Source organism: Ambystoma mexicanum, chromosome 9, assembly GCF_040938575.1.
Source record: "Ambystoma mexicanum isolate Mex_15411 chromosome 9, UKY_AmexF1_1, whole genome shotgun sequence".
In the NCBI taxonomy this organism is placed as follows: domain Eukaryota; kingdom Metazoa; phylum Chordata; class Amphibia; order Caudata; family Ambystomatidae; genus Ambystoma; species Ambystoma mexicanum.
In genome coordinates, this window is record NC_090931.1 from 1,224,193,700 (window position 1) to 1,224,216,907 (window position 23,208).

General features: G+C 43.9%; 1 protein-coding gene across 1 annotated transcript in view; it reads left to right on the forward strand.

The window, feature by feature from the left end:
- Positions 1 to 23,208, forward strand: part of TMEM163 (transmembrane protein 163) — a 1,101,439-nt gene that overhangs the window by 187,644 nt on the left and 890,587 nt on the right. The window lies entirely within an intron of this gene.

Sequence of the window (23,208 nt, forward strand, 5' to 3'; positions counted from 1 at the left end):
ATGTCCTTCCCACAATCATCTCAAGGTGACTAGGTACATCTTTAGAATTGAGTCACATATGGATGCAGAGGGAATCCAGAAATGTCTGCTTCCGTAGTCATGCTAGATGTGTGGATCTGACTCTCAGGCCTGCCAGTCCCGAACATAGGCCTGATTGTGGCCGGTCATGTAGCTGGCGTTGCTACAAGTCTAGCACATCCAAACAATTCATTGCATCCATTAAACATGTACCAAGGAACTTCTAAGCCACCAATTGTGTGCAGTAGGCATGGCCGCTGTTCAATCCCAGTGGACACTAGACCCTAGTAATGGCCTTTTACCATGTCCCGGAATTCTACCAGGGCAGCTACATAGTATATTGCATCCCATTTGCATCGCATGTGGGCCTCTTTGAAGTAGACTCTATTAGTATGTTAATTATTTTAATTATGTTAATAACTTCCACCATCTGCAGGGCTAAACAAAAGTACAGGGCAGAATCCATGGAGCCTTTGTTAGTTAATTAGGCTGGCCATGGCAGGGTGAAGGATTTGGCCCTCCCCTTCTGAGATGATAGCGTGTACTCTTGGCTGTCTTATTCCAACTAAATATGACAGGAGGGACTGCACCTGTAGGCTGTATCCACCCAGAGTATATGGGTCTATGTGTATGTCATGTGGTGAGCATAGGAATGTGTTCTAGTTAACCCCACACATTTTCCTCAGGTTGATCTATCATCATTCAATTTAATTTAACATTTCAAAAAAAGCCAAGACTAGCGCACAGCCACTGTGCGGATGGTCGAATTCCTCACAGGGTCCATGAAAAAAAGTCAATTTCCAGCAGACTTCAGATGTTCTGGGGCTCTCCCCCCAGTGAGGGTGAGAGAAATCTAGAGGAATACACTTTCAACAAAAAAGGAAAGTTCTACCTTTTCATGTTTTGGCCTTTTTTCACCTCTCTGGAGCTTCTGTATACCAACTCTCTGGTGCCCCTAACACTCTTTCGGTTGGATAGTACCGAAAGAGGGCTGCAAACGGCCATTTCTTCAGGGGAGCAAGTGACCAGGTCATCAAGGCCCATGAAAAAGCTACACCTTTCTTTATTTCTTTGGCCGTGTTGCACATTTGTAGATTCTATGCACGCTCCCGGGAGTGGTGCAGGCACGCAGAGGGCAGTGATATGCCCCTTTACAAGATTTTGCAGCATGCTGTCCTCAGGACCCACACGGCCTCCACAGACAGCGATGGTATCCATGTAGAACATTTTTCTGGACCCCAAACCAATCCGAGTTGTTGTTTTTCATCTAGCCTTTCTGATTCACACTGACTAAAATACCCAGACCTGCCATGTCCGCAAATGCAAATAGGCCAGTCCGGACCCTTAACCAGTCCTGTGCCTGTACGAATATTGTTCACGAGCTAAGATATATTTTGTGGGATTTTTACAACTTTTGGGTCTATAATTAAAAAAAAAAAACGCTCAATGGGTTTGCAGCAAACAAGCAAATTAACGCTTCTGGACCAGACACCAGATGTTCACTATTGTCTGGTGCAAATCCGTCCAGTGATTTTTGCTGTAGGTGATTGTAAACTTTGCCGTGTGAAAAATGTCATGTTAAATGCACGGTTTGGGACTCACCAAAAAGGTGCCATTCATGAGCGAAACTTTCCATATAAAAGCTGTACAGTTTCTTTGTAAATGTTTTGCGAGGATTCATTGAATGGCGTTATAAGCATCTAAAAAAATGGCAAAGGTCGGGGCATGGGTAGCCCAATGCCACACAACGTGGCTGATGGTCAGGGCCTGGTCTACCCGAGCCACTTGTTTTGGCCAATCATCATGCACGGCTTGCCATGACCATTGACCTCTCTGCCTTGGGCATGGCCATTATCTGTGCTCCAGGCACATTTAAGCCACTGGTATAAGGAATGCGATAAGCAGTGCACACCTAATGTATCTAGGAAGAACTAGTAGAAGATGTTTTTTAAAACCCAGCTGTGACTGGTTATAAATGTTTTGAGGTGCGAGGGAGGAAAAAGGCTTTGGCACAAAGCCCTAAAGAAAAAGAAGAGAACCCAAATTTGGGATCCTCCCGTCCCCTGCACACTTTCTACATGCGCCCCAAGGGCGTTTAAACATATAGATATTTAAAAGTCAAACAAATTAAGTAAAATTCACAATTTAATATCACAATGGCTACTGCAACCTACTTTCTCAGGGCATGGAATCTGGCAAGGCGGCCGGCCCAGCAAAGGCACTTAACGTTTCAACTGACCATGGCTTCCAGGCATGCCCAGTGACCTCTTTACCCAGGGCATAGCATTTGGCCTTGTTTCCAGCCTACCATGCAACCTGCTGTGCCAGCTTGCCAAGACCTGTGACTGCGCAAATTGAACACTTTGCATGGTACACATTCCCTGGGTACCCAGAAGCCAACTAAATGGTTGTGACCAAGGCCCACAGCAATGCCAAGTGGTCTTTTTGCCCAGGGCATTGATGGAGGCCAAGCGCCAGTCCCTCCAAGTCATCCGCTGTGACTGCTTCACATGACATGTACCAATGCTGCTTGTCCACTTTACCCATTTCACTTGACCGGCTCAAGTGATCATGACCTGTGGCTATGGCCAGTGACCACATTGACCACCACGCTTAACCCCCAAACTCACCCAAATTGGCCACTGCCCAGTGGTCAATTTTCCCGGGCCAAACTCTTTGGCCCCACAAAGTGGTTATTTGACAAACCTTAACCAAAAAGATTTTTTTAAATAAAAAAACTGAGTAGCCACACTAATCTTGATTGATCATCTTGTGAATCTTTTAATTGAAAAGCTCTTCACCTGCTTGCAAACAGTTACAAGTAGGATGAAATTTGAGAAACAACTGAATGTTATGTTATGTTATGTTATGTTTAAAGCGCGGCCCTGGCTGGGGAGCAGCAGAGTGCAGAACAAGTCGTTCCTTTAGCTCGATCTATACTTCGCATGATCTTTGCCGAAGCAACCGAAGCACTAGAGAACACCTCACTGAAAAAGCAGTCCAGCTATGAACACAACGGCCGAGGGGACTTCCCCCTCCCCCACTGCAGCAGCTCTGCAGCTCTGCAGCTCTGGCTGTCTGGTCAACACGAGGAAAGGCAGAGAGCCCCCAGGGATTGGGGAGGTGTTTCTACAGGCAGCCAGCTCCCGGCCTCATTACAGAGGCTGCCCGTGAGTGCAGCTCAGGAGGGCGCAGGGGACGAGCTTAGAGGAGTGTTAGAGAATGGCAGCCAATGGCAGCTGTCCTCTCCAGAACTAATTGTGTGTGCCCCGGTCTGTATTCTGCCGACTGCACTGTGGTGTGTCAACCCAGGCAAGATGAATCAGTTTTTAATGACGTTCGGCTGTTTTCTGCAAAACTAACAAGGTTCCCAGAGCAGAGCGCTGATCCCCTGCATTACAGAGTGCTCTGCTTTACTGGAGTGATCATACGACATTTAAAGCAAAGAACGTTTTAATATGTTAATTTTTGGAGGATAAATTTACCCAAAAATGTGAATGATTCATTGAGTACTTTCCTACACAAACATGTCTTTATTAATTTATTTATACATGCGTGTTAGGCCCACACCGGAGACCTAGGGGCCACACCACTACATGAATGGTGACTAGATGCTTGGGAGACCTAGGGGCCACGCCACTACATGAATAGTGACTAGACGCTTGGGAGACCTAGGGGCCACGCCACTACATGAATGGTGACTAGACGCTTGGGAGACCTAGGGGCTAATCACGAATTTGGTGGTAGAGGTTAAGCACGCAGTATTGAAAAAAACGATTAAAATGTTTTCTTATATTGCGCTTCATGCCAGATATCAGCCTCTAAGTGCAGTACAGGGACCGTCTACCAAACCTGGGCTGCTCAGTGTAGTTTTGTTTACAAGATCAGAGCGTTGCCCCTGAGCTATCGTTCCCATTAGTAGGTAGGGTTCTATGTGATTCCAGCGAGACATTTTCATATGAGAATTCATTGATTTACTTTTATAGGATATTTTACCACAAATGTATGTGGGGGGAGACCCCTGCACCCCCACCCCCAATACCTCCCAGCCTTTAATATTTTTTATTTGTGTTTTTTTCTCTTTCTTTCTAAAAATAAAATGTATTTTAATGTTTATACAAAATGAAATTTTGATATCTGTGAATGAAGAAATAAGTTTTAATTGATAATAATGTTTCTTTTTATGTATATTATGTTGAAAGGATGAATGTTTCAGCCAAATCAATAAATAATTAAAAAATACCTCCCTGCCTTTATTATTACCCGAACCCATTCCCTACATACATTTGTGGCAAAATGTGATGGAAGAAATGCAATGAATGTGCCCAATAGGCCTGTCTGGGTCTGATCATAGGGATGCCCTGGGGAGTGTTTGGAGATGTTCTTTCCCTTCTGTGTGCCTTCATTGTCCCTTTTTATATTCCCCAGTAACCCACCATGGGCGGAAAAAGCCTTAGCACCCTGGGGAGGGTGGATACCCAGTCATTAGGAGCCCTCGCACTTCTTTAATGCCCTTGCTACCATCAGTGCTGTTAACGTTGGTTTTTAAGGCATCTAAAGGCCAGGAATGCAAACTCCTGTGATGGTTAATGCTTTACTAGAACATTGGAATGTTGGAAACTATATTCCAGACAAGGCAGCACCAGAAGGCAATAACGGATTGTATAGGTTTTCTAACATACCGTTTTTCCTTTGTCTCCCTGTTTTAAATAGAACATTCTAACCTTACTTGATGGAAAGTACTAATAGCATTACAACCCTTCTACCCCAGGATATACAGGCCCTTAATGTCATGCCCAGGTAATATAACTTCACCTGCACTTCACCTTGGGCCTAGAACTTTCACTGAGGGCATTTATGACCCTAATAGCCTTTGGAGGTAGGCTATAGGGATGCAGTAAGGATTTTAATACGGTTCCACACAGCAGGTCTGTTAACAAATAAAACTTCTTTAAGGTGCATCGCTGCCACCGGCCACATGGGGGTCACTTTCCTCCAGACCTGCTGTCTTGTTAGCCAACAGAACTTTGCATCTCGGTATAATGGCATGAGTGGAACTACCGGCCAAGCTCTGTTGGCTTGAATGGTAGGGTTAGGGTGGGAGCCATGTGCGTTATGTAAGTAAGGAACTGGCTGTCCAGTAATGCCAAGATTATGCCAGTATAAGAGCTAATTCTGGGCAAAAACAGGTTTTAAGTGGAGTGCCTCAGCGAAGGGTTCTTAGACTGTTGTTATTCAATGCATCATATGTGTCATTGTAGAACATGGACAGGTAAGCAAGGACTGTCGGCAGGTGATTCAAAGATCGGTGGCCCTGGAGGGGGCAGCGTAGGTTCATGGTAACCAAATGCAAAGGTGCCCATCAGAGATGCTGAGAACCATTACTGATTGGTTGATGGGGCCAACTGTCTCCTTTCACCATCAGATACATGTACGAAGCCTATGTCGCTATTTCCAATTATTTCATGAGTTGAGAGTTGATTGAGTTTAAGAATTTGCTTTTGCCCAAAATGATTTATTTTTAACACTTTCTATACACCAGCCTGAGGACGAGTGTACTAGCTCAAAAGGTTGTGGAAGTCTTTTGGTGGATTTTAAAAGTCAGTAAATGTGGAACTACTTCTGCCACGAATGGGTCAAAGAAGACGCAGCCCGTTTGGCAGCTAGCTCAGCCATTGGGGCCACTGGAGAGGCAGTTGGATGACATCCACGAGCAGGCAGAGAAGGAACGCAAGGGGATACTTGTACTCGTTTTACTAGTCCATAGTGAGCCCCATACCAATCAATAGAACTGCAAAGAGGCCAGGCTTTTTAACCCACAGGTTTTTCTATGCAAACCTTTGCAGGTCCATTCTTCTAACATGAATAATAGGGTTACATATCCCAGAATGCAAAGCGACGTTGGCTAAACATACAGGCCATGGCTGAATGTGTCAAAGATGTCAGAGCCCGTTTGGCAGCTAGCTCAGTCTTTGGAACCACTGGGGAGGGGGTTGGGTGCCATCAATGAGCAGACAAAGAAGGCAGGAGTCCAACTGGCTCTATAGGAAGCCTCCTTTAGGGCAAGGCAAGGAAACCTGTAGTTTGAACCAGTAACAACACTTATTCAACCCGTACAGAGTATACACATGTTGGTCTGTGCACACCCCATTAGCACAAAAATGTAACAGGGCATCAGGGCCATGGGAGAAGCGCTGTTGCAAGCCCTCGGTACTGACACCCAAACTCTTTGCAAAAGCCAACTACGTTTGCAGAGCCTGGGAAGTAAGGGTGAAGACTGAGAAAGTTACGCAGATGCAGTGATGCACACAGCGATTGTGGGCAATGACTACACCTTTTTGCATTTTTTGTATTAAGTTCATACTAACAGTTTCAAGTATTAAATAATGTAACATGCTGTGTTACCATATACTATGCTGAGTGAGCTCCTTCCATGTGTTTTTTCTCCGATGATGTGGAGGTCTTCTTATTTGTTGAGCTCTGCCTCTACAACTGCCCTCATTTGGAATGGCACTCTCCGGTGTCTAACAGCTCTTGGTTCCAGGGTAGGGTCAATGTGGAGCTTCCCTGTGCGTCCTTTCAGACATCCAATCCCCTGGAATAGTTTCTTGTGCTTTTCCAATAAGCGGTTGATATCTTGTGTGTGAACTTCAAAGGTAAAATTAATGAGCTTCAGTTTCTCTGCTGTTCGGCAGCTTAATAAGGTTTCAATCCCTGCATCTAGTACACATACTCGTATTCAGCAGCTCTCTTGCCGGTATGTACGTCTTGTTTTGAAGGAGCCTGTGTCCGGTAGCGGTTTCTTGCACCCATAGGCAAAGAGCTGCACTGACTTCTGTGGTAGCGCCGGGCATGGCGGAAGTTCTTCGTATTTGCTGGCTGGCATGACATTCACTGTGGCCCCTGTGTCTATTATCATTTTCACTGGTGTCTCATCTCCCATGACTACACAGGTGCGGTGTGACTTTGTGCTCTGTGTACCTTTTCCTCATAGTAGTTTATTTGCCAAGATCATGTGTACTCTTTATGTTCTCGTTCTCCTGTGTCTGGGTGTCCGGTCTGGGGATGAATGCTCGACTGGTTTCATGCATCGATTGGAAAAAAAACACATTCTAGACAATCCACAATGGCAGGGTAACATCAAGACGTGGGTTAGGTACATTGATGACATTTCTGGTATATGGCATGGCACTAGAGCGGAACTTACACAATTTCTGATGTATATTAACACCATTGCTCAGAGGATTCAATTCACGGCAGAGATAAGTATCCAGACATCCACTATTTGCACGTTAAGAGCTGAGACACCAATTTACAAATCACAACTTTTACTTTACTTTAAAATATTTGTAATTCGTAGCCTTTGACCCTTGGGCATTAGGGCGCAGACAAGACAAAATAACAGAAAAACAGAAAAACTAGAGACTCTCCAGACTAGGCTAACAATACAACGCCGCGTAACTCCCATTCAATATTCAAGAAAACAGCAAGGTCTTCAGTTCGTTATTAAAGACCACTTAAAGGTCGGACTTCGGAGAGCTAAAGGTAATCGGTTCCAAGACTTGTGTGCCGCAATGAAAAAGGCTAAATTTTCTACTTTCTTCATTCTACTTCTGGGGAGAAACAAGTAATTCTGATTGCTGGAACTAAGAGTCCTGCCATTGACCTTCTCTATGATAAGGTCTTGCAGGTAGGAGGGCATAAGACCCTGTCTGCATTTAAAAGTAATAACCAACAGTCTAAAACTAACTTGTGCCTCCACAGGGAGCCAGTGCAAATAACGTCTGTTTTCAGAGATATGGTCAGGGCAAGATAAACTGATGATCACTCTGACTGCCCCATTGTGTACGACTTGAAGTCTGTTGTTGTCTACCTTTCCAAGTCCACCTAAAAGGCTACTACAATAATCAATCTTTGCCCCTATAACTGCTCTGGCAATCAATTCCGCATTTACTTGGGTGATGAAAGGTCTAAGATGCGACAGTAGTTTGACGTAGACTGCTCCAGAGACAATGCTGCCCACATAAGCCTTCATGTTCAGAAGCTGGTCCATGACCACTCCCAAAATGTTCAGTTTAGATTGTAGGGCAATTTTGGTATCCCCAAGCAAAAAAGGCTTGTAGGCAGGTTTCAGTTTAGCTAATGATGCTGAGCTACCTACGATCATGAGCTCTGTTTTTCCTCTATTCAAGGCAAGATTGTTGCAAATAAGCCAATTATCTATCAGGCAAAATATTCTAAGTTCTAATTCATTTTGGGTATGGATGCCTGTTAACGGAATGATGCAATGAGTGTCATCAGCGCAATTAGAGAATAAAACTCCTTCCTGCTCAAGAAATGCAAAGAAGGGGACCATAAATATGTTGTAAAAACAAGGGGATGAGCTCGCACACTGTGGTAACCCAAAAAGCACTTCAATAGGAGAGGATGCAGCCTCTTCAAGACACACCCCGCTTTTCCTATTTTCAAGATAGGAACAAATCCATTGCACCACAGAAGGAGAAACATTGGCCACCTCAACCATTCTGTCTACAAGAAGGGAGTGGTCAACCAAATCAAACGCAGCTGATAGGTGCAGGGAAACTACAAGGGAAATTGAATCCATATCCATGTGCCCAAGAAGTCTAGATTTCATTTCCAATAGGGAAGTCTCAGTCCCAAAACAAGGTCTAAAACCTGATTGATAACGGTTCAAGATGGGGCACTGGTTCAAATGCTGTGAGATCTGAGAATAGGCAACATGGTATAGATTTTTTTACAAAAAAGGCAGGTTTTTTCAAGATGGGGGTAACCCAGGCTTGTTTTAGATTGTCAGGGACATAACCCTCTAGCAAGGAGGAGTTCACAAATGTACAGGTCGCCCCAGTAGTGCCAGGGGGCGGGACTTAATGATAAAAGTTTCCATCCCCAAAATACTCTCATAAATCTACCATATGGGCAGATGTTAAGATTGAAAAGGATAATCAGTGACCCAGAAGAATGTCAGATGAATTGAAAAAATTAAAAACAGAAGGCAACTGAAAAAGTGCATGCAAAAACGAGGGAGAGCCTTCTACAACCCAGACCGAAGCCACCATCGACCATAGTGGTATACGTTTCTAACTTCTCCATACAAAGTGCACAAATCAAAAGGTGCATCCATAAACACTGGCAAATACTGACCAGAGACAACAGGACAAAGGAACTATTTTCAACAGAACCAGTATTTGCGTACCAAAGATCTAGTAACTTTAGAGGTTTATTGGTAAACACTAGGAAAAGAACAAGTAAGACACCAACGAACATCAGACAAGGCACCTACCCCTGCCTTTATTGCAGTAACTGCAATAATATAATAAAAGGAGGAATTGGGTCACATCCACACTCAGGAGAAAGTATTAGACTCAGAACGTTTACAACATGCAACAGTGAGAATACAGTACACTGCATACCATGCCCATGTGGCATCTACTATGTAGGGGAAACGAGAAGGAAAATTAGAATCTGTATGAATGAACACAAGTCATGTGTTAGAAATAAGAATATAAATTCAGCAGTAGCAAGACATTTCATAGAGAAGAATCATAATGTCACTCAATTGAAATTCCAAGTGTTGGAGACAATACCAAAACAAGATCACCAACAGGACATGAAGAAGAGAAGACAACAACGAGAAGCTTATTGGATTGATCGGTTGGACCCACTTGTGCCAAATGGAATGAACGAGGAAGTCTACACAGTGGAGAAACTTTGCTGAAAATGTTGGGGGGGCATGTCCTCTGAAGAAAAGGTGCCCCATTCAAATGAATGGCGACAAAATAGAGTGCCATGAAAGTTGGGGGGGACAAACACCCCCTCCCCCCCTAAAATTACGCCCATGAGTCTACATTACCATCGATCCCAAAACATCGAGTTTCATGAAGCACTTTGCACCTGCTGAACGATTATAAACCGACCACACATTTAAGTAAGTTTCTATCAAAAATATTAATTCCCAAATCTTTAAAGCGCAATGTTCTTGCAACTGTGCTTTTCCTTAGGCCGTCCCTTCCTTAACTCTAGGACGCTATACAAGTCATACTTTCTTTTTTTATTAACTTATTTTAGAACTCTTTATTTTGACACAGTAGATACATAGTACTCTTTATGTTGTCCTTTTAGTATGACCTTCTTCGTATTCTATGCAGTATTGGACCTGTCACGTTGGCGGCCATGTTGTCTGTCTCTCGTTGTTTGGTAAATTAAATTATCAAGAGCCCCCTCTTGTGGCCACTGGAATGATGACTAGAGGGCAACGGCACACGTGTATGTGCCCTGCCACCTCCTTTCTGTTGCATTAGAAATTAACAAAATATGCTGTCCCTGCATGAGGAGCAGTGTATGCCAGGTGTTTAGCAGCTATGTTGGTTCATTGGGTGCACGAGGCTGCAGTGTTAAGGGTCCTCCGTTTACATACAAGCTGTGCACAAAGCACCAATGGTGTGACCATCACACTCTAGAAAATTGGACCAATCCCAAGCGTCTTACGGCATCTCCTATGTTTACGCCAACATAAGTCACAAATGTGATGTTACTATGCCTAGTAGAGACAGAGCAGAAATTAACACTGTCAGGATATATCTGCCATACAGCGGAGCGGAGCGGTTGCAGGTCTCTCATTTAAGCCTCTCTCAGGTGAATAACGTGTTCCAATGCATTGAGGTCTTTATGAATATTCTCTGCCTCGGCTCTGGTTGTTGCTGTAGGATAAAGATTGCTTCTTCACCTGGCATGATGACCTCATGCAACATGCATTTAGGAGAAACTTTGCCTTGTGGTGTTATACGTTTTTGCAGAATGTGGCGACTGCTGGGTGCCACCGCGGCACTTGCCACTTGAACTCCATTACCACAGTTTGCCTTCACCTAAGAGTAAACAGAACCCCAATGTTAAGCGCAGCTAGCTCTTCCCAGCCCTCATGTACCCTAGCAACCAACCTTTCCCTGCCAGCCCATATATAACCCATCAAACATACTTAAATTATATACACATGAAATACACTACAGATCAGAAATGGTCGTGATGAAATCAATGCTTAGCTGCAATGTCCTTCCCACAATCATCTCAAGGTGACTAGGTACATCTTTAGAATTGAGTCACATATGGATGCAGAGGGAATCCAGAAATGTCTGCTTCCGTAGTCATGCTAGATGTGTGGATCTGACTCTCAGGCCTGCCAGTCCCGAACATAGGCCTGATTGTGGCCGGTCATGTAGCTGGCGTTGCTACAAGTCTAGCACATCCAAACAATTCATTGCATCCATTAAACATGTACCAAGGAACTTCTAAGCCACCAATTGTGTGCAGTAGGCATGGCCGCTGTTCAATCCCAGTGGACACTAGACCCTAGTAATGGCCTTTTACCATGTCCCGGAATTCTACCAGGGCAGCTACATAGTATATTGCATCCCATTTGCATCGCATGTGGGCCTCTTTGAAGTAGACTCTATTAGTATGTTAATTATTTTAATTATGTTAATAACTTCCACCATCTGCAGGGCTAAACAAAAGGACAGGGCAGAATCCATGGAGCCTGTGTTAGTTAATTAGGCTGGCCATGGCAGGGTGAAGGATTTGGCCCTCCCCTTCTGTGATGATAGCGTGTACTCTTGGCTGTCTTATTCCAACTAAATATGACAGGAGGGACTGCACCTGTAGGCTGTATCCACCCAGAGTATATGGGTCTATGTGTATGTCATGTGGTGAGCATAGGAATGTGTTCTAGTTAACCCCACACATTTTCCTCAGGTTGATCTATCATCATTCAATTTAATTTAACATTTCAAAAAAAGCCAAGACGAGCGCACAGCCACTGTGCGGATGGTCGAATTCCTCACAGGGTCCATGAAAAAAGGTCAATTTCCAGCAGACTTCAGATGTTCTGGGGCTCTCCCCCCAGTGAGGGTGAGAGAAATCTAGAGGAATACACTTTCAACAAAAAAGGAAAGTTCTACCTTTTCATGTTTTGGCCTTTTTTCACCTCTCTGGAGCTTCTGTATACCAACTCTCTGGTGCCCCTAACACTCTTTCGGTTGGATAGTACCCAAAGAGGGCTGCAAACGGCCATTTCTTCAGGGGAGCAAGTGACCAGGTCATCAAGGCCCATGGAAAAGCTACACCTTTCTTTATTTCTTTGGCCCTGTAGATTCTATGCACGCCTCCCGGGAGTGGTGCGGGCACGCAGAGGGCAGTGATATGCCCCTTTACAAGATTTTGCAGCATGCTGTCCTCAGGACCCACACGGCCTCCACAGACAGCGATGGTATCCATGTAGAACATTTTTCTGGACCCCAAACCAATCCGAGTTGCTGTTTTTCATCTAGCCTTTCTGATTCACACTGACTAAACTACCCAGACCTGGCCATGTCCGCAAATGCAAATAGGCCAGTCCGGACCCTTAACCAGTCCTGTGCCTGTACGAATATTGTTCACGAGCTAAGATATATTTTGTGGGATTTTTACAACTTTTGGGTCTATAATTAAAAAAAAAAAAAAAGCTCAATGGGTTTGCAGCAAACAAGCAAATTAACGCTTCTGGACCAGACACCAGATGTTCACTATTGTCTGGTGCAAATCCGTCCAGTGATTTTTGCTGTAGGTGATTGTAAACTTTGCCGTGTGAAAAATGTCATGTTAAATGCACGGTTTGGGACTCACCAAAAAGGTGCCATTCATGAGCGAAACTTTCCATATAAAAGCTGTACAGTTTCTTTGTAAATGTTTTGCGAGGATTCATTGAATGGCGTTATAAGCATCTAAAAAAATGGCAAAGGTCGGGACATGGGTAGCCCAATGCCACACAACGTGGCTGATGGTCAGGGCCTGGTCTACCCGAGCCACTTGTTTTGGCCAATCATCATGCACGGCTTGCCATGACCATTGACCTCTCTGCCTTGGGCATGGCCATTATCTGTGCTCCAGGCACATTTAAGCCACTGGTATACGGAATGCGATAAGCAGTGCACACCTAATGTATCTAGGAAGAACTAGTAGAAGATGTTTTTTAAAACCCAGCTGTGACTGGTTATAAATGTTTTGAGGTGCGAGGGAGGAAAAAGGCTTTGGCACAAAGCCCTAAAGAAAAAGAAGAGAACCCAAATTTGGGATCCTCCCGTCCCCTGCACACTTTCTACATGCGCCCCAAGGGCGTTTAAACATATAGATATTTAAAAGTCAAACAAATGAAGTAAAATTCACAATTTAATACCACAATGGCTACTGCAACCTACTTTCTCAGGGCATGGAATCTGGCAAGGCGGCCGGCGCAGCAAAGGCACTTAACGTTTCAACTGACCATGGCTTCCAGGCATGCCCAGTGACCTCTTTACCCAGGGCATAGCATTTGGCCTTGTTTCCAGCCTACCATGCAACCTGCTGTGCCAGCTTGCCAAGACCTGTGACTGCGCAAATTGAACACTTTGCATGGTACACATTCCCTGGGTACCCAGAAGCCAACTAAATGGTTGTGACCAAGGCCCACAGCAATGCCAAGTGGTCTTTTTGCCCAGGGCATTGCTGGAGGCCAAGCGCCAGTCCCTCCAAGTCATCCGCTGTGACTGCTTCACATGACATGTACCAATGCTGCTTGTCCACTTTACCCATTTCACTTGACCGGCTCAAGTGATCATGACCTGTGGCTATGGCCAGTGACCACATTGACCACCACGCTTAACCCCCAAACTCACCCAAATTGGCCACTGCCCAGTGGTCAATTTTCCCGGGCCAAACTGTTTGGCCCCACAAAGTGGTTATTTGACAAACCTTAACCAAAAAGATTTTTTTAAATAAAAAAACTGAGTAGCCACACTAATCTTGATTGAACATCTTGTGAATCTTTTAATTGAAAAGCTCTTCACCTGCTTGCAAACAGTTACAAGTAGGATGAAATTTGAGAAACAACTGAATGTTATGCTAATGTTTAAAGCGCGGCCCTGGCTGGGGAGCAGCAGAGTGCAGAACAAGTCGTTCCTTTAGCTCGATCTATACTTCGCATGATCTTTGCCGAAGCAACCGAAGCACTAGAGAACACCTCACTGAAAAAGCAGTCCAGCTATGAACACAACGGCCGAGGGGACTTCCCCTCCCCCACTGCAGCAGCTCTGCAGCTCTGCAGCTCTGGCTGTCTGGTCAACACGAGGAAAGGCAGAGCGCCCCCAGGGATTGGGGAGCTGTTTCTACAGGCAGCCAGCTCCCTGCCTCATTACAGAGGCTGCCCGTGAGTGCAGCTCAGGAGGGCGCAGGGGACGATCTTAGAGGAGTGTTAGAGAAAGGCAGCCAATGGCAGCTACTCTCTCCAGAACTAATTGTGTGTGCCCCGGTCTCTATTCGGCCGACGGCACTGTGGTGTGTCAACCCAGGCAAGATAAATCAGTTTTTAATGACGTTCGGCTGTTTTCTGCGAAACTAACAAGGTTCCCAGAGCAGAGCACTGATCCCCGGCATTACAGAGTGCTCTGCTTTACTGGAGTGATCATACGACATTTAAAGCAAAGAACGTTTTAATATGTTCATTTTTGGAGGATAAATTTACCCAAAAATGTGAATGATTCATTGAGTACTTTCCTACACAAACATGTCTTTATTAATTTATTTATACATGCGTGTTAGGCCCACACCGGAGACCTAGGGGCCACACCACTACATGAATGGTGACTAGACGCTTGGGAGACCTAGGGGCCACGCCACTACATGAATAGAGACTAGATGCTTGGGAGACCTAGGGGCCACGCCACTACATGAATAGTGACTAGATGCTTGGGAGACCTAGGGGCCACGCCACTACATGAATGGTGACTAGACGCTTGGGAGACCTAGGGGCTAATCACGAATTTGGTGGTAGAGGTTAAGCACGCAGTATTGAAAAAAACTATTAAAATGTTTTCTTATATTGCGCTTCATGCCAGATATCAGCCTCTAAGTGCAGTACAGGGACCGTCTACCAAGCCTGGGCTGCTCAGTGTAGTTTTGTTTACAAGATCAGAGCGTTGCCCCTAAGCTATCCTTCCCATTAGTAGGTAGGGTTCTATGTGATTCCAGCGAGACATTTTCATATGAGAATTCATTGATTTACTTGTATAGGATATTTTACCACAAATATATGTGGGGGGAGACCCCTGCACCCCCACCCCCCAATACCTCCCAGCCTTTAATATTTTTTATTTGTGTTTTTTTCTCTTTCTTTCTAAAAATAAAATGTATTTTAATGTTTATACAAAATGAAATTTTGATATCTGTGAATGAAGAAATAAGTTTTAATTGATAATAATGTTTCTTTTTATGTATATTATGTTAAAAGGATGAATGTTTCAGCCAAATCAATAAATAATTAAAAAACACCTCCCTGCCTTTATTATTACCCGAACCCATTCCCTACATACATTTGTGGCAAAATGTGATGGAAGAAATGCAATGAATGTGCCCAATAGGCCTGTCTGGGTCTGATCATAGGGATGCCCTGGGGAGTGTTTGGAGATGTTCTTTCCCTTCTGTGTGCCTTCATTGTCCCTTTTTATATTCCCCAGTAACCCACCATGGGCGGAAAAAGCCTTAGCACCCTGGGGAGGGTGGATACCCAGTCATTAGGAGCCCTCGCACTTCTTTAATGCCCTTGCTACCATCGGTGCTGTTAACGTTGGTTTTTAAGGCATCTAAAGGCCAGGAATGCAAACTCCTGTGATGGTTAATGCTTTACTAGAACATTGGAATGTTGGTATATTCCAGACAAGGCAGCACCAGAAGGCAATAACGGATTGTATAGGTTTTCTAACATACCGTTTTTCCTTTGTCTCCCTGTTTTAAATAGAACATTCTAACCTTACTTGATGGAAAGTACTAATAGCATTACAACCCTTCTACCCCAGGATATACAGGCCCTTAATGTCATGCCCAGGTAATATAACTTCACCTGCACTTCACCTTGGGCCTAGAACTTTCACTGAGGGCATTTATGACCCTAATAGCCTTTGGAGGTAGGCTATAGGGATGCAGTAAGGATTTTAATACGGTTCCACACAGCAGGTCTGTTAACAAATAAAACTTCTTTAAGGTGCATCGCTGCCACCGGCCACATGGGGGTCACTTTCCTCCAGACCTGCTGTCTTGTTAGCCAACAGAACTTTGCATCTCGGTATAATGGCATGAGTGGAACTACCGGCCAAGCTCTGTTGGCTTGAATGGTAGGGTTAGGGTGGGAGCCATGTGCGTTATGTAAGTAAGGAACTGGCTGTCCAGTAATGCCAAGATTATGCCAGTATAAGAGCTAATTCTGGGCAAAAACAGGTTTTAAGTGGAGTGCCTCAGCGAAGGGTTCTTAGACTGTTGTTATTCAATGCATCATATGTGTCATTGTAGAACATGGACAGGTAAGCAAGGACTGGCGGCAGGTGATTCAAAGATCGGTGGCCCTGGAGGGGGCAGCGTAGGTTCATGGTAACCAAATGCAAAGGTGCCCATCAGAGATGCTGAGAACCATTACTGATTGGTTGATGGGGCCAACTGTCTCCTTTCACCATCAGATACATGTACGAAGCCTATGTCGCTATTTCCAATTATTTCATGAGTTGAGACTTGATTGAGTTTAAGAATTTGCTTTTGCCCAAAATGATTTATTTTCAACACTTTCTATACACCAGCCTGAGGACGAGTGTACTAGCTCAAAAGGTTGTGGAAGTCTTTTGGTGGATTTTAAAAGTCAGTAAATGTGGAACTACTTTTGCCACGAATGGGTCAAAGAAGACGCAGCCCGTTTGGCAGCTAGCTCAGCCATTGGGGCCACTGGAGAGGCAGTTGGATGACATCCACGAGCAGGCAGAGAAGGAACGCAAGGGGATACTTTTACTCGTTTTACTAGTCCATAGTGAGCCCCATACCAAGCAATAGAACTGCAAAGAGGCCAGGCTTTTTAACCCACAGGTTTTTCTATGCAAACCTTTGCAGGTCCATTCTTCTAACATGAATAATAGGGTTACATATCCCAGAATGCAAAGTGACGTTGGCTAAACATACAGGCCATGGCTGAATGTGTCAAAGATGTCAGAGCCCGTTTGGCAGCTAGCTCAGTCTTTGGAACCACTGGGGAGGGGGTTGGGTGCCATCAATGAGCAGACAAAGAAGGCAGGAGTCCAACTGGCTCTATAGGAAGCCTCCTTTAGGGCAAGGCAAGGAAACCTGTAATTTGAACCAGTAACAACACTTATTCAACCCGTACAGAGTATACACATGTTGGTCTGTGCACACCCCATTAGCACAAAAATGTCACAGGGCATCAGGGCCATGGGAGAAGCGCTGTTGCAAGCCCTCGGTACTGACACCCAAACTCTTTGCAAAAGCCAACTACGTTTGCAGAGCCTGGGAAGTAAGGGTGAAGACTGAGAATGTTACGCAGGTGCAGTGATGCACACAGCGATTGCGGGCAATGACTACACCTTTTTGCATTTTTTGTATTAAGTTCATACTAACAGTTTCAAGTATTAAATAATGTAACATGCTGTGTTACCATATACTATGCTGAGTGAGCTCCTTCCATGTGTTTTTTTTCCGATGATGTGGAGGTCTTCTTATTTGTTGAGCTCTGCCTCTACAACTGCCCTCATTTGGAATGGCACTCTCCGGTGTCTAACAGCTCTTGGTTCCAGGGTAGGGTCAATGTGGAGCTTCCCTGTGCGTCCTTTCAGACATCCAATCCCCTGGAATAGTTTCTTGTGCTTTTCCAATAAGCGGTTGATATCTTGTGTGTGTACTTCAAAGGTAAAATTAATGAGCTTCAGTTTCTCTGCTGTTCGGCAGCTTAATAAGGTTTCAATCCCTGCATCTAGTACACATACTCGTATTCAGCAGCTCTCTTACCGGTATGTACTTCTTGTTTTGAAGGAGCCTGTGTCCGGTAGCGGTTTCTTGCACCCATAGGCAAAGAGCTGCACTGACTTCTGTGGTAGCGCCGGGCATGGCGGAAGTTCTTCGTATTTGCTGGCTGGCATGACATTCACTGTGGCCCCTGTGTCTATTATCATTTTCACTGGTGTCTCATCTCCCATGACTACACAGGTGCGGTGTGACTTTGTGCTCTGTGTACCTTTTCCTCATAGTAGTTGATTTGCCAAGATCATGTGTACTCTTTATGTTCTCGTTCTCCTGTGTCTGGGTGTCCGGTCTGGGGATGAATGCTCGACTGGTTTCATGCATCGATTGGAAAAAAAACACATTCTAGACAATCCACAATGGCAGGGTAACATCAAGACGTGGGTTAGGTACATTGATGACATTTTTGGTATATGGCATGACACTAGAGCGGAACTTACACAATTTCAGATGTATATTAACACCATTGCTCAGAGGATTCAATTCACGGCAGAGATAAGTATCCAGGCATCCACTATTTGCACGTTAAGAGCTGAGACACCAATTTACAAATCACAACTTTTACTTTACTTTAAAATATTTGTAATTCGTAGCCTTTGACCCTTGGGCATTAGGGCGCAGACAAGACAAAATAACAGAAAAACAGAAAAACTAGAGACTCTCCAGACTAGGCTAACAATACAACGCCGCGTAACTCCCATGCAATATTCAAGAAAACAGCCAGGTCTTCAGTTCGTTATTAAAGACCACTTAAAGGTCGGACTTCGGAGAGATAAAGGTAATCGGTTCCAAGACTTGTGTGCCGCAATGAAAAAGGCTAAATTTTCTACTTTCTTCATTCTACTTCTGGGGAGAAACAAGTAATTCTGATGGCTGGAACTAAGAGTCCTGCCATTGACCTTCTCTATGATAAGGTCTTGCAGGTAGGAGGGCATAAGACCCTGTCTGCATTTAAAAGTAATAACCAACAGTCTACAACTAGCTTTTGCCTCCACAGGGAGCCAGTGCAAATAACGTCTGTTTTCAGAGATATGGTCAGGGCAAGATAAGCTGATGATCACTCTGACTGCCCCATTGTGTACGACTTGAAGTCTGTTGTTGTCTACCTTTCCAAGTCCACCTAAAAGGCTACTACAATAATCAATCTTTGCCCCTATAACTGCTCTGGCAATCAATTCCGCATTTACTTGGGTGATGAAAGGTCTAAGATGCGACAGTAGTTTGACGTAGACTGCTCCAGAGACAATGCTGCCCACATAAGCCTTCATGTTCAGAAGCTGGTCCATGACCACTCCCAAAATGTTCAGTTTAGATTGTAGGGCAATTTTGGTATCCCCAAGTAAAAAAGGCTTGTAGGCAGGTTTCAGTTTAGCTAATGATGCTGAGCTACCTACGATCATGAGCTCTGTTTTTCCTCTATTCAAGGTAAGATTGTTGCAAATAATCCAATTCTCTATCAGGCAAAAGATTCTAAGTTCTAATTCATTTTGGGTATGGATGCCTGTTAACGGAATGATGCAATGAGTGTCATCAGCGCAATTAGAGAATAAAACTCCTTCCTGCTCAAGAAATGCAAAGAAGGGGACCATAAATATGTTGTAAAAACAAGGGGATGAGCTCGCACACTGTGGTAACCCAAAAATCACTTCAATAGGTAGAGGATGCAGCCTCTTCAAGACACACCCCGCTTTTCCTATTTTCAAGATAGGAACAAATCCATTGCACCACAGAAGGAGAAACATTGGCCACCTCAACCATTCTGTCTACAAGAAGGGAATGGTCAACCAAATCAAACGCAGCTGATAGGTGCAGGGAAACTACAAGGGAAATTGAACCCATATCCATGTGCCCAAGAAGTCTAGATTTAATTTCCAATAGGGAAGTCTCAGTCCCAAAACAAGGTCTAAAACCTGATTGATAACGGTTCAAGATGGGGCACTGGTTCAAATGCTGTGAGATCTGAGACTAGGCAACATGGTATAGATTTCTTTACAAAAAGGCAGGTTTTTTCAAGATGGGGTAACCCAGGCTTGTTTTAGATTGTCAGGGACATAACCCTCTAGCAAGGAGGAGTTCACAAATGTACAGGTCGCCCCAGTAGTGCCAGGGGGCGGGACTTAATGATAAAAGTTTCCATCCCCAAAATACTCTCATAAATCTACCATATGGGCAGATGTTAAGATTGAAAAGGATAATCAGTGACCCAGAAGAATGTCAGATGAATTGGAAAAATTAAAAACAGAAGGCAACTGAAAAAGTGCATGCAAAAACGAGGGAGAGCCTTCTACAACCCAGACCGAAGCCACCATCGGCCACAGTGGTATACGTTTCTAAATTCTCCATACAAAGTGCACAAATCAAAAGGTGCATCCATAAACACTGGCAAATACTGACCAGAGACAACAGGACAAAGGAACTATTTTCAACAGAACCAGTATTTGCGTACCAAAGATCTAGTAACTTTAGAGATTTATTGGTAAACACTAGGAAAAGAACAAGTAAGACACCAACGAACAGCAGACAAGGCACCTACCCCTGCCTTTATTGCAGTAACTGCAATAATATAATAAAAGGAGGAATTGGGTCACATCCACACTCAGGAGAAAGTATTAGACTCAGAACGTTTACAACTTGCAACAGTGAGAATACAGTACACTGCATACTATGCCCATGTGGCATCTACTATGTAGGGGAAACGAGAAGGAAAATTAGAATCTGTATGAATGAACACAAGTCATGTGTTAGAAATAAGAATATAAATTTGGCAGTAGCAAGACATTTCATAGAGAAGAATCATAATGTCACTCAATTGAAATTCCAAGTGTTGGAGACAATACCAAAACAAGATCACCAACAGGACATGAAGAAGAGAAGACAACAACGAGAAGCTTATTGGATTGATCGGTTGGACCCACTTGTGCCAAATGGAATGAACGAGGAATGGAACCTCAATTGCTTTCTGTAGACCAGAATAATGTACAGAATGGGTTTAGCAAATATAACAGTGTCCAAGGACGGAGATGTCTAGAATTCTGGGAGAGTTAAGGATAGATGACAGGAACCATAGGAACAACCTGCAATCAAATCGGGAGGTTTCCAACATAAAAAACAATAATTGATAGACAACAGCATATGTTCACTTAATACTGTGTGATATGTAAATAAGCATTGGAACATACATTATAAGTCACAGACACACAGTTCATAATAGTGGCCACATTATCATATTCTTAATAGGTTCACTTATGTGACTCACCAATGGGAGGCACACGTGCACATACTTGATATATTAATTTTCTTTACAGTTATGTGTGTCCAAGGTTACTGATGACACGACAGAGTGTAGCTCGCTACCTCATGTCCCAGTATCAGTTAATTGTGATCTCAAGTTAGACACAGATTTTATCCATATGTACGAAAATACAAAAGATAATTAACAGGCTTCCTTATTGTAGCAAGAGTTGGAATGTGTGTATATATATATATATATATAGCCCACATATATAGAGCTAAAACTGAACAGTAATATTCCTATATATGCAAGACATAACCCACTGGAAGATGGCCACTCATGTCCCCACATATCGGCCATCTTGTCAGGCATACAGTTACATGTTCACCATAGCAACGCAACACTACTCAGTTACGGAGCGCGACAGTCCTGGATGACTTCTGCTGTGCGCATAGATGAGGATAATCTTGTACCTAACGTAAGGTGAGTGCAGCTAATACATGCATTAAGAGATCACGAGACATCTCTTTTCTTCGATATGAATTACAGTATATACTCTCTCTAATAGATCGCTCAGCTGGAGCATTCATTGCGAACCACGTTCGTGGAACAAAAGGGCAGAGTCTACAACCACTACTACACGAACATCCTCACAAGGTGATGGTGATAAGACGCATTACTCACAAACAGTACTCTACGGCGAATAATTTAATAACACAATGATATTCAAAAACAATCATTGTTGCACACATCCACCTTTAGAGGGCCTACTTTATAAGTCTTGAAGTAAGAACGCTAAATTGTTCATAAGCATGAAGGATTATGCACTTGTGCCAAAGGTGTGGTTTTAAAGGAACAAATGTAATCGTTTTCTCAATCATTTTTGTGAGTACTGTTCACCACCAGTTTGAACTGAACTTATATATGGATTTTCTGAGTATCTGGCTTATGTTTTCCTCTCATTTTATCTTCTGTGTTACATGTACACGTACGTCTTGTGGATACCCTGTGTTAATGACGCTGATATGTGTCATGTATTCATGTGAATATGATACACTCTATTACATTTATATGCAATGAAATTTGCACTACGGTGGACAATGCTTGCGCCGGGCCTTCGGCACATCATGTTACATCATGTTATATTATGTCATTTTGTGTGATGGTGATGAATATACATATATGTATAAGTGTACGTTCAAAAATGATTACGCACATATAAGGCCCTGATGAAGGACATTTTATCCGAAATGCCTAGGCCAGCATTTGCTTTTCGCTAACAAATCGCATTCAGAGATGAAGAATACAAATTCTTTACAAACCAAAGACTTGAAAAATACATTTTTGAACAAATCAGCATAATTACGTTGAAGATATTGGAACTTTGTGATAATCTTCCGTGGGCAATATGGAGTGCAGCCCAAACTGAAGGCTACATAGCCTTGGTCTCTTTCTCTCTGTTCGACTGATCATCCTCCTCACTGTTGCTTTCATCGTCTTCAGCATCCACCGCTCATACCCGTCCTCGCAGTTTGATGTGTGGTCGTGTTGATTGGCGATGTGATCAGGGTTCTTGTTGGCGGGGCCCGTTTGCCTGGGTTTGTCTCTGGTGTGTGTCACGCCTCCATTTCCTGGACATGTCAGGCATTTGTTATTCCTTCAGGCCTTGGGAGCTGAAACACACTGCTGCAAAATGGTTCAATTTCCCTCATTTGTGGCACATGGTCCCTAATGCTGGACATGGCTCTTCCTTGTGATGTTGTCCTCCGCACCACAGGCACTTTAGTGGTTTCCCACGTGTTGGCTTCTGTTTGCTTTTCCCTTGTCGGAGGGCATTGTTGGTGGTCATGCTGTTCCCTGGGTTTTCTGTGTCAAACGGCAGTCGGCTGATCACTTATTCCATCTCCGCTACATGCTCATTAGTTCTTTCTCGTTGGTGTCCCATAGTGAGGATCTGTTCGAGGGGTAGGCTTGTCTCTGGCAGTATTGTTATGCAGAGTTTTTCCGATGATAGGCCATGGATGACCTGTTGCCGGATGGCAAATTCCTCTTCCGGGAAGTCACACCAGATTGCCATCTCTCGG